Source organism: Podarcis gaigeae (genome assembly GCF_964106915.1).
Source record: "Podarcis gaigeae genome assembly, chromosome: 9".
In the NCBI taxonomy this organism is placed as follows: Eukaryota; Metazoa; Chordata; class Lepidosauria; order Squamata; family Lacertidae; genus Podarcis; species Podarcis gaigeae.
Genome location: NC_139685.1, coordinates 24,236,702 through 24,249,547, shown reverse-complemented (window position 1 = coordinate 24,249,547; position 12,846 = coordinate 24,236,702). Strand labels below are relative to the sequence as shown.

The window sequence follows — 12,846 nt, the reverse complement described above, 5'->3', positions numbered from 1 at the left end:
TGTCAATTGGATGGGCCTAAAATTGTCATTCCTTGTATATACCCAATTAGAAAACAAAGTCTATATAAAATGGGATGGATGTGCATAAGCACAACACCAACTCTAAGGGCCTAGACCCATTTGAACGAATCCTTCTCTTTTAATAGGTTCATCAGTCAGGTAATAAAGTTGGCTGTATGGTTATGCTCCCCAGTAGCAAAAAACATGGGGCAATGCTTTTTGATGCAGAGAAGTCACTATGGTGTTGACATCCATCAATCTCGAGACACAGTGGAGTGTGTCTCTGGGGGTGAAGTCAAATAGCTGTGTTAGCAGCACCAAAGTGACCTCCTCAGGGCAAAAGCCTGGGCGGTGTGTATGGAGGTCCTGGGTCATCATATTACAGTTGCAGGAGATTTTAGAAGGAATTATCTTACTTGTATTACAGAGTAATTATAACTGATGGTGTGGTCTGCCCAAGCTCCCATATTAACCTATATCTACCACAACGTTCCTAGTACCACTAGGAAAATCTGAGAGTTCCTAATGTTTTGCTGTCCCCATTTTGCTGTCCCCATTTTCCCCATCTGAGAGTTCCTAATGTTTTGCTGTCCCCATTTTCACCATTAGTAGTATACATCAGAAATGCTGCACAATTTGAGGGTGGTATGGAAGATTGGGGGGGCTGTTTTCCAGTGGATTCTGGTCCTCATACTGGATTCTCTCTGAGAACTACTTGCGGTATTCCCTGCTGTATTGGGGACTGCGCATGGAATATTCTCTGACTCACCAAAATGTATGGGGAGTCCATGGTTCTGTGGAACTATGGATGTGTTAAAGACAACTGTTGTTTTATGAAACTCCCTTGTGCGCTGTTTTCACCCCATGGATCGGGCAGAGAGGTGGTAATACTTCACAACTAGCAGTTCCAATTTCATACATTACCATAAGTGGGAAATATTAGGGCGAGGGAATAGTTCTTGCTCAGGAAGTGGTAATCGCAAGGCTTCCTTGATGATTGCAGGTTCCCAACACAGATTTTGAATTAGCTTCCAACTTTTAGCAGTGTTTCTAATTCAAATGTTTCTGTCTCTTTGGGTGGATAGAGGGTGGTCATCAAAGGACCCTTAAACAAATTTTCTATAGAGGAGAGTCCCAAGGGGTTCAGTGAACCCTGATTTTCAATAAATGTCATCAGGTTTACAGTAACATTCAAAGCCAGGTTGCCAAGGAACCTTTCTTTACTGGCCTGACACATCCTTCTCACGGCTTTCTAGTTTGAATAGAGGATTTAAACTAGCACGTCCCACAAGAGTTTTTGAAGGTTTTATTTCATGGCTCAGTACTGTCAACTGAAATTTGTGATGCAAAGAGGTTATGCAAGCAGTGTGAAGTCTTACATATGGATTTTTAACAGTTACGCTTGGAAGAGTTTGTTTCCATTATCCTTTATGTACCAGCAATAATTATTAGCTGCGCTGTTGTTTCTGTTTGTCTATTCAAAAATGTTTGCAGTAAAGAAGAAAGTAACAAAATATCACTTTCCCCGATAATGCTGTTGAATTTCTCAGTGTTTTATGAAAAACGTATTGTTGAATTTTAATATGCCTTTTGCCTTGTCTCCAGTGGGAGGAGTCATCCCTCTCGTACCAGACTGGCCCTCCCTATAACTGAAGGTAGTTGGGGTCCTTACTTTGTTCCTTTTCAGCTTTTCTAATCAGCTTGTGATTATTATAATTTTTTAATTTTAACTTTTGGTATTTGTTTGTGATTTGTTTCACTTTGCTTTCTTTTTTCTGTGTTTTTTTTTAATGTACTGCATTTTTCGATCCGTAAGATGCACTTTTTCCCTCCTAAAAAGTAAGGGGAAATGTGTGTGCGTCTTATGGGGTGAATGCAAGAGGGAGGCGGGCGAGAAAAGCCCCAAGAGTCGCACACACGCTCCGCACGCTCTTTAAAGGGAGCGCGGCTCTTGCGAGCTTTTCCCCGAGGAGGGAGAAGGACAGTCACTGATGGGCTGCCTTTCTCCCACCTTGTAGAAAAGCCCGCAAGAGCCATGCGCTTTTTAAAGAGCCGCGCCTAGCATGTGTGCTGCTCTTGGGGGCTTTTCCCCAAGGAGGGAGAAGGGACTGACGTGGCTCGTCAGTCCCTTTTCCCTCCTCGTGGAAAAGCCCCCAAGAGCCGCTCCACGCGGCTCATGAAAGGGAGCGCTGAGCAGAGCCTGGGATGCATACAGGCTCTGCTCAGCACTCCCTTTAAATAATTCCCCCCCTTGCATTCCCCCTCTAAAAACTAGGTGCGTCTTATGGCCAGGTGCTTCTTATGTCGTGAAAAATACAGTAAACCACTTTGAGGGCCCTCATTTGTTCCAAAAGTTGATAGAAAATGTTTAAGCAAAACTCTGTCCATAAATGGCTAATGCTAGGAGGGATTTTGGGGTGGCAGCCCCAGGCAGGTGTGTACTGTTGAGCCAACAAATGTGAGCAGAAGCATTTCAGCTTTAGTTTTCTCTGCAATGTGTTTGTGCACAGCGCTTCTCAGGTAGTGCAAGCTTACTTGTACGGTGCTATCCAGGCATGGTCGTAAGCTTATGGGGATTGCCCTCCCGCTTCTCCTGCCTTTTCCATCTTGCAGGTTTCTGTACAATATTGAGCATCATGCCTGTTTCATTTACGTCAAAGTAAATCCAGGGTAATTCTGTCAAAGTGTATTCATTTAGGCCTGTCTAAAGCTTGCTTAAGGGATAACAAGGCTCAATAAGTCAGCTTCCTATTGCACAGCAACATTTTGAAAGGCAAACTTGCCAAAATGTGGATTCTGTTCCCAGGAAAGGAATAGATGGGTTTCCACCCCTTGGTTTCTTTTACATACAGTGCATCCAAGGACAGATATTTTCAGGGAAAGAAACATTAATTCTGAACGCAGTTTGAGAATTGTTTTTAGATTTGGATTGCTTCTAATCTGTCATTATAACCACAGTGTAGTGCCATTTTTCCTCAGCATCTGTTCTCATTTATCTTAAACTGGCAAAGCCCTGTTTTCCTTTCTAAGAGCAACAGTAGCTTGTTATCAGGTGCAATTGAGAATGAAGCTTTATGTACTGTAAACATATTTGTCACCCTCTCAGTTGGATGATCATTGCCTGAAGGTGCTGTATGTAATTTTCACAAATAATAGTTTGTGGTTTTAGGCAGACTTATATCAATATTTTGGCTGCCCTGAGTAGCTTCCTTTTGGAGGGGTGGTGCTTGTTATTTTTTTTAGAAAACTATCAATAAATCATCCCAGGAGCTGAGATGCATTTGAGATAGACTGAACTATATGAAATAAAACAGAATGACTGGATAGAAACAACTGTTACATTTTTGTTCCAGTACCAATGTTCTTAGAAGCTCATCAAAGGCCTTAGTTTGTGCAATCAACATATTTCATAATCTTTCCATCATTAAGTACCTGGATAAAGATGCATTGGTGGTTTGCTGACAGACATTGTAGGAAAGAAAGAGGAGGAGGCATGTTGATATTCACGAAAGTAAGGACGAAAGCACCTTTTTTTTCTATCAGAATGCACTCAAATGTATTTCTAAACAATGCATTTCAAAAATGACTCTTTACTTCAGGCATTGATCTGAAAACAATCATAGACACACATCATGCATTACATTAATTATTCTTCAACTCTGAGAATAATTAGACCATAGAACACAGATTCTCAAACAGAAGCTTCTTAGGATAATTACTTCACATTTCAACGGTAAACATACATTCTTCATGTCAGGAATGGGATAAAGAGACTTGTTATGCTTCTGCCATTTAAAAGCTGAATACTAAAGCAAAAAGACTTCTTAAACTGCAAATCGCAAATATTTTTTGCCTTTTGAGCTCTTGTTTAGATTGCCCATCCATATCTTGATATTACTCACTTCCTTATTGCAGAGCCTTTTGAGACAAAATGGAAATCTTTCTGAACTCCCCATACTTTAAAGACAGAAAAACTGAAGAACCAAATTGACTATACTAATCCATTGACAACTACTAGTTGAAATGACTCACTTATTCCATAGAAGAAAAGTTCTTTGGACTATAGGTAGAGAAATCTCATGTTGAAATACTCACTCTTGGAAGAGAGAACGTTTTTTATAAATAGAAAACTAGTACACCAAGAAAATATTTCACTAAAAACCAAGAAGCACAACAAAACACATTTTTTAGTTTTTTGAGTGTTTCAATATGTGCTCCCCCCCCCCACCGAAAAACAACCTGTAACCAGTTTTAGAAACTCAGATACACAATTTAATTCCCAAATAGCACCTTAAACCTAGGTTGCAAATGTCTAGGCACCTTTTTTCTTCATTATTATCATCATCCTCATCATTTCTATACCGCTTTATATTTTAAAGAAAACATCTCAAAGCAGTTTACAAACACATTAAAACATCAAATAAAACAATCCAGAATAAAACAAATTCAAGCTTCAAGGATAACATTTCTGATCCTTCTCTAAGTGACATTTTGCTTTCCCTCTTTTTATCTGCTTACTAAATTTTTATAGCTGCCCCATAGCAGAAATACTCTAGGATGCTGGGTGGTGTAGTGGTTAGAGTGTCAGCCTAGGACCTGGGAGATCAGGATTCAAATCCCCACTCAGTCGTGAAACTCACTGACCTTGAGCCATTCACAGTCTCTTAACCTACCTCACAGGGATGTTGTAGGGATTAACTGAGGGGAGGGGTGAACCATGTACTCCTGGGAGGAAAATGTGGGCTATAAGTTCAATGAATAAGCTCTTCTGCTTATCTGGTTAAGGAAGTTGGAGGGGCCAGCCAAATGGAGATGTCAGTTGCCAATCTGGCAGCCAGAGATCTCCACGTGGTCGCAGTTAAACCTGCGCCAGTTGCAAAATGTGCCTGGTAACAGTGCCATCTAGCAAAACCTGCAACTGTCATTCTCCTGTTCTTGATTCAAACTTTAATATTTGGTCCTAACTACAATAAATGGGGAAGGTCTGTTTTAAAACATACATTTGGAGTTCACATTCGGAACATAATTTCCTCCCCTACTTGTCCTTCATATTTCAGCCTTCTCATTATTTGAATGTCTTAGTAAATGAAGGAAGGGAATGTTGTTGTTTTTTAATCCTCTCCTCTCATTCCCCACAACACATGCTTCGTGTGTGTCTCTCCCCCCACCCCACACACAAACACCCTAGAAGTTAGATAACATTTCTTCCTACTGCCAAAAACCTGCATCTATTCTCCACACATTTTTTATCCTAAGCTGTTCACAATGCTTGCTTAGGCTTTCTCGCACCAGAACGCTGAAGATTAGCAACTGTAATCTGTGCTGTTTTCATACTTGCTGTTGCAATAACATTCCACTTAATTCGGCTCAAGTAATAAATATTTTCTTTATCAAAAGACTTTTCCATTTAAGCAATGTATTTGCTTGTATAGCAAGTGATAAACCTGAAGGTCGTTACTGTGGGGAGTTACAATAATCTGCAGGGTTCCTCCTCCCCACTCCCCAATAATTCTTTTCTAAAATACAGTTAATGCAGATAAAATGTTGGTAACTAAGCTACGAAAACTATTTAGTTTACTAATGAGGTATTTTAAGGTCAGTTTTAACACAGAGGTGTCTTGCTGCATAGGCTGAACTTCAAGAGAGTCTGGGTATAAAAATTGGTAGCGTTGATAGCACTTAGCTAATATAAACTTTTTTTAAAAAAATAGTTCCCTGCCCTTGAGAAGCTTCCAATGGGAGAGGTAATGGATAAAAGGAAGAAGGTATGACTGATGAGTGGAATATCAGCCAGCAAACATATTGGCATGTTTGGCTAACATAAGGCAACATAAGAAGCTGCCTTATAGCAAGTCAGTATTATCTAAACCAGTGTTTCTCAAACTTGGGTTTCCAGCTGTTTTTGGACTACAGCTCCCATCATCCCTAGCTAGCAGGACCAATGGTCAGGGACGATGGGAATTGTAGTCCAAAACCAGCTGGAGACCCAAGTTTGGAAAACACTGAGACTGGCAGAAGATCTCCACGTTCTCTAATCAGAGTCTTTCCCAACTCTACCTAGAGATTCCCAAGGATTAAACCTGGGAAATTTTTCACCCAAAGCATGAGCTGTATCACTGAGCCATGGGCCTTCTCCAACTGAAAAGGAGCCTAAGGCTTCACAAAGCTTAGTTCTGAAAGGGACTTGAAGGAAAAGAGAGGAGTATAGCTGTTCAAATGTTTTGAGGTGACCTTCCGTATATAAGAGACAGGGAAAGTGGGCAGTCATTTTTGGGTGCGGCAGGAATGGAAGAATAAAGCATATAACTGGAGGAAAAAAGCAACCCCATAAGAATAGCCAAACCAAATAAGCAGCAGAATAAGGAGAATAAATAAATAAAGGAAAAGATACTGCGGGAATATACTTTCTCCTTGGGTGACCATATACTTGCGTTTCCACTTCTCTGAAGTGTTGACTACAAAATATTTCTTTCTTCAGAGAACAAATCAATGTTTTCTCTCCTCTACTTCACATACTTGGGGATTTTTTTAAAAGTGTAATTGTAATCCGTGTCTCAACTTTTATTTTGGGCTCTCATTTTCAAGCTTTTCAAAACCTATTTTCTCCAACCAGTTTGATTGGCACCTTTCTAAGTAGCCCAGGTGTTATCTCACCGAAAGGGAAAGATCTGAAAATCAGTGGTCTATCATCCAGTCAGCTGTAGTTCCATCCTCTGCTTGTTGTAGCTGGACCGGGCTGAAATGGATTTTAAAATCTTTACCTTCACGGGTCTGATGGCTTTAGATAGAATATAAGTTCTCAACTTCAGAGATCATCAGAAACAGTCAAGCTTCATAAGAGCTTATCTTGAGGGTGGTTCCTTTAGAAAAACAACAACATCCTTAAATTTACTGCTTAATATTTCAATTGGAATTATGTCTCCTGATTAGTGCTAAAGACAGGTGACAAAGGCCCTTGTTTTCAATAATTACACTTTTCTAAATGGTGTAGAAAATGACTGAATATCTGATTGTTCTACAAGTTGATGGTGCATCTGGTCCAACTACCTCTGGAGAGCCACAGTTTTCTCGGCCCTGTCCTAAGTGATCTAGGGGCCATAGTAGTTCAAGCACCTAAAAAGTAAGTTATGTCATATACAGTGGTAGATGGTTCTCTACAATGTCCCTGGGAACGTGTAGTTCAAATGTGATCAGTGTCAAAGCTGTTGAAGAAGTCAACAATATACCGTATTTTTTACTCTATAAGGCTCACTTTTTCCCTCCTAAAAAGTAAGCGGAAATGTGTGTGCATCTTATGGAGCGAATGCAGGCTGCGCAGCTATCCCAGAAGCCAGAACAGCAAGAGGGATTGCTGCTTTCACTGCGCAGCAATCCCTCTTGCTGTTCTGGCTTCTGAGATTCAGAATATTTTTTTTCTTGTTTTCCTCCTCTAAAAACTAGGTGCGTCTTGTGGTCTGGTGCGTCTTATAGAGTGGAAAATACAGTATGTGTTAAATATATTTTTTTCTAAATCTGATGCCCTACACACACACATACGCGCGCACGCGCACACACACACACACACACTGTGCTGACTGCTCTTAAACTGAAAAATATGACAGTTCTGTGCAGTGTGTAGTTCATATGTAAGCTACTGCCATGCGCAGCCTTTGAGTTTTCAGTGCTCTGCAGCAAACCTCCTAACAATTTGCAGATCTGTGAACTGCGGGTTGAGGAGCGGCGGGTTGAGACAGATTGAGCACTTGAGTCAAGCCTAAGCGTACTAGACTATCAAAGATTCAGAATTTGAAAGAAGAGCTCTAAAGCTAAGCAAACATTGCACAGGAACAAATTCTAATGACTAGTCCTGCAATATTTTAAGCTGCAGCATTAAGGGAATTAAAAAGTGTGGTAGTCAAAAGTTGCAGAAAGTTCTCCAGTAGGTATTCAGATCTGATTTGTCTGGCTTATGACACAATACACCTGTTAATTGATGACCCGCAACTGTTTGTCTGAGTGCACTAGGAATAATTTTTTTCTGTATAAGAGGGTGCAGAAGAGGCCTCAATTATATCAGATCATTTCTCGGTGGCTGTTTCACAATGGTGTTCTAATTCTGTTGAATTACTAGGCAGAATAGCTCTGTTGCAATTTCTGGCATTCAAGGTCATTGCTACCCCCAACCCCCGAATTCTAGCAGAGCATCAGTTGGGATGTGAACCACTTCCTATCTTCTGCAGAAGGGAACATTCGGGTTGCATGTTGCTAGGGAATGATGTATCTCCCATCTCCACCATGCTTAAAGCATATCATGTTAAGGAGTCTCCGGCAGCATATATAAAACCAGTTGTTTTATAGTTCGGGCTGTAGATATGCTCTCTACTGCCAGCTGGTCAGAGTGCCTTGTGTGCATTTCTTGGCAGGTACTGGATGGTGCCAATCATGGTGAGAGAATAGACTGAGCAAACTGACAGCTGCCCTGTGGAGACCTAATTGACAGGTTCCTTCAGCCGCTGCTCTTAGCTTGCTTTTCAACATCAGAAAATGGCAGGAGCTTGAAGAGGCTTAGCCTGGAAGTTGCTACTGGCGCCTAACTCTTGACATGCTGCATTGCCGCCACGGCACACTCCTCCCAAAGGAAGCTGCTATCTCTTGAGCCAATGCCAGCCACTGCTGAAAGGGGGGGATTATGCAACTATCAGGAGTCTCTGAGTGTAGGGAAGCTGGCAGCGTTCTCCGCCTCGTTGGCCACGCTTCCAGCCGCTGACCTCTTCCATGGTGCCAGGGTTTGATAAATGTTGGTAATTATTACCCTATGAATAAATGGATTCAATAAATAATGACCTGGCTTAGATTCGAACCCATCGTGGAGCTTTAGCTTTAGCCTAAAGCTCATCTTCTACAAATTAAAATGGGTACTTGAAGTGGCCAACTCTTAGTGAACCAATGGCCTTTTATTTATTTATACGTTCGTAATTTATTTGCTCGGGATATCTCGGCTCAGATGTAGCATCTGGTTTTTCAGTGAGATTTTACTTTTTCAATTTTCCAGCTGAGTTGCCTGAAGGACAAGGAGGCCAAGTGTCTGCCCGTTTACATACAATGAATGAGCAACTCTGCCAGTTTTATTTTCCTGCCTTTTTAACTACATGGCCAGAAGTGCCAATGCCCCTTGCATTGCTGAAGGTCATTTCCTTAAGTTTTGGATTTCAAATGAAACAGTGGCTGATAGCCAATGTGAGTCAGTCATACTCGAGGTAGGCCCGTTGAAATCAATAGGCCTAAGTAAATCTCACCTATCTGATTTAAGTACCTACCTCTAGATCATAGCCTACCTTCCAACCCAAACTGAGGTTTCAGAAAGAAAGCAGCTATCTTTTAAGAACTGGCCCTCCCATTGCACTGCCCATTTCTGGAAGCCTCAGCCCAGTATACCTGAAGGAGCGTCTCCACCCCCATCCTTCTGCCCGGATGCTGAGGTCCAGTGTCGAGGGCCTTCTGGCGGTTCCCTCATTGCGAGAAGCAAAGCTACAGGGAAACAGGCAGAGGGCCTTCTCGGTAGTGGCGCCCGCCCTGTGGAACGCCCTCCCATCAGATGTCAAAGAGATAAACAACTACCTGACATTCAGAAGACATCTTAAGGCAGCCCTGTTCAGGGAAGTTTTTAACATGTGACATATTTTTCAGGGAAGTTTTTAACGTGTGACATGTATTTTTAGTCTTTGTGGAAGCTGCCCAGAGTGGCTGGAGAAACCCAGCCAGATGCGCGGGGTACAAATAATGAATTATTATTATTATTATTATTATTATTATTATTATTATTATTATTATTTGGAGGAGCAAAATCCTTCTGAAACTTCCTCCCCTGGTATTTACAGCTTCAAACAAAACATTGCTTCTGCGAGTGTTTAATTAATGGCCAAAATTTTGTCTTCTATTGCCTGCATGAGGACTAAAGTTTCTAAAGTTTAATGGATGCATTAGAAATCTTCAGTGCATCCGTGCAGCTTCTACAGGTTTTCAGATGTCCCCACGACTTCCCCAAACTCTTTGCTTTCATTTTTTAAAATGTCAATTAAGCATCTACAAAGCAAGCAAGCAAAATGTTGGGTAACACTTTAAGCCAAATTTGGCAGATGCAAAGGTTCTTAGTCACTGTTGCTAAACAATCAGAAGGAAGGAATGTGAGACATTTCCTGTATCTTCCCTGCTGAAGAAATTTGTTCCCTTCCAACAGGAACAGCTTGCAGTGAGAAGTACAGGAACAAAGGGATTGATGCCTTGTGTCTTTAATAGCTGAGTGGCTTGCCTTTTCTAGTATGGAAATACAGTTGTGGGGAAAGCTTTACCTTCTGACTTCCTGCCTGCCTGTATTACTCATGTATGGCATCTTATTTCTTTTTAGTCCCTGCGCAGCCACTTGTAACATTCTGAATGCTGGGGGGAAATTGCTGAGGATGAAGTTTCAATCCAAGCTACATTTGGATGAACTTTAACTGAAATAGTTTGGTTTATAAAAGCATAACCTGGGACTAGTAAATTCCTTTTTGAACAGGATGAACTAGAACTAGTTCCTTTTCAAAATCAGCTTTCCAATCACTGCACCTGCCTAATGTCAGTAGTCAGGAAGTTCCAAGTACTTCCAAAATTCCTTCCTAAGAGTCCTGTTTTTTCATGATTGATTTAGTGCCGCAACAGATTATCGGGTTGGTGTTGGGGGTAGTTCTCCATCCCTCTTTTAAAAAAGCAAATAAAAGCCTGCAATGGTTAGTTGATTGATTGATTTCAAAATGTTTTGAACTGACAAAAATGATCTCAATTATTAAAGTGGCAGGTTGTTTTTTTAAAAAAATAAAAATAAAGTAGTGCAACTTCTTACAAACATCGCAGATGGCATTGCTTCTCATGTGGGAGAGAAGGAAGTATGTTGCCTGACGATGATGCGTGCTGCCACAGCACATGTCTATCATCTAGAATGATTATTGTTTTTCATTAGAACTGTTGCATTTTTTTCTCATAGCAAAATCATGTACATTTATTCATTTTGAACGCACACAATCAGCTAAGGCTGCAGTCTGTGCATACCCCTGCCCAATCCAATACAGGGACAATTCGGAGCCAACCCACTCCAGATGTGACCCACCCCAAACCAAATCAGGGGCCTTGCACAGTTTATAATTGGGATTTAAAACCCTGATTAAACATGCAGTCAGGATGGAAGAAGAGGGAGAAGCATGCATACTTCCTTGCGTGTGTCTCTTTCTTCCTCCCTCTTCTTGGTGCCTGACTATCCTCCCCTTTCAATAACTGCAGATTGCCCTGGGTGTACCTGATGCAATCTAGGCCTGCCTCAACTCACTCTGGCTGATTGTGACTCTACAAGTCACCCTGATTTGACTCAGAAGCTAGGATTTTGATGGAGCCAGTTCATAGCTCTAATAAGTGTGTGTGTGTGTGTGTGTGTGTGTGTGTACACACATTTAACCTGTGAATAAATCCAATTGATCTTAATGCAGTTAATTTCTGAGTAGACAAATGTAGGATTGCACTGTAAGTGTAGGGAGACAGACCAATCTACATTCATGAAACCTGGAGGTTCCTGTGTGCCTTTCCAAATACTTAAGAGGATGTTACCTGCTTGTATTTATATATATATATTAAAAAAAATGAGTACCTTATGAATTTTGAGTTTCAAACAGTTATCTTTTTTACTATTCCCTGTAGACCTGTCAAGGAGACTAAATAACATAAATATAGAGAACAAGTAACCCTGTCAGTTTCCTGATACAAACTGGGAAGACAAGTAAAGATGATATGCCAAAATCACTTCATGTTTGGTGGGGAGACGGGGGCAGAATGTGGACAGCACTGTGATTAGAGCCAAAGATACACACAGAGGAATTAGCATTGACAGCATTTGCTTTGTTATGAACAGCAGAATTCAGGTATTTTTAAAAGTTTTGATAATCTTCAGTGCTACAAGAACTCCCCTGTTTTATGTTTGCCTATGGCAGAAGCCCCAAGCTGGTCAATGTTTTGGGGTTAGCATGGTAGAGATGACTTATGTTGAACTTAGTGCATGATCCAACCAGTCTTTGAACACTTTAAAACCCTGCTTGTTTTAATCAAAGAGAGTTAAGCACATGCACGACTCTCTCCCTTTGAAAATTTATGGGGCTTCTTTGGGCAACCTGCATATATTTCGGCTGCCTATCATTCCACCTTTCACTCCACTAGCTCCCCAGGCAATGAAACAACTTGGGCTGGTCTACAATTCCCACACAGAGAAGTGGCAAGAGATATTCAGAAGTGAGAGCATAACTTGCTTCACCTTTCCATGCCACTCCCCCCCCCCCCCCAGCTCTTGGCAGTCTTAACTTCACTAAACTAATTTAGACATGCTTTCTCCAGTGTCATTATTCGTGGATGTTGTGTTCTTAACAGCTACAGACTCATAAAAAGCTGCAATACAAAACTCCTAAAGTCAAAAAGTGCACTTTAGTTAATATAAGGTGTTTACAGTGAGCGTGGTGCCCATTGGATATATTTGTTTAGTTACTACAGATACTAAGAAGGCTATTAAACAGAGAAAGAAAAGAGGCTAAATTCTAAAATGGTAGACCTTTTTTGGGGGGTGGGGAGCTAGAAATGGATACAGCTCCCATGATACATCAATTGTATGTCGACTGCTTAGAACAGATGTTAATTACAGTAGTAACAGTTGCTGTTCATGGATACATTTTAAAAACAATTATGTGAATGGCTTAGGATTCTGGCAAATTAGTTAAAATTATTTTATCATTATGTGCTTGTTTGCATTTGTAAAAGCTAGCAATTAAGAGTCTAAAAATGGCTAGTGAGTGAAAA

General features: G+C 40.9%; 1 protein-coding gene across 2 annotated transcripts in view; it reads left to right on the top strand.

Annotated features, from left to right (window-relative positions):
• Positions 1 to 12,846, top strand: part of TUSC3 (tumor suppressor candidate 3) — a 123,797-nt gene that overhangs the window by 95,666 nt on the left and 15,285 nt on the right. The gene's annotated exons all lie outside the window — the stretch shown is intronic.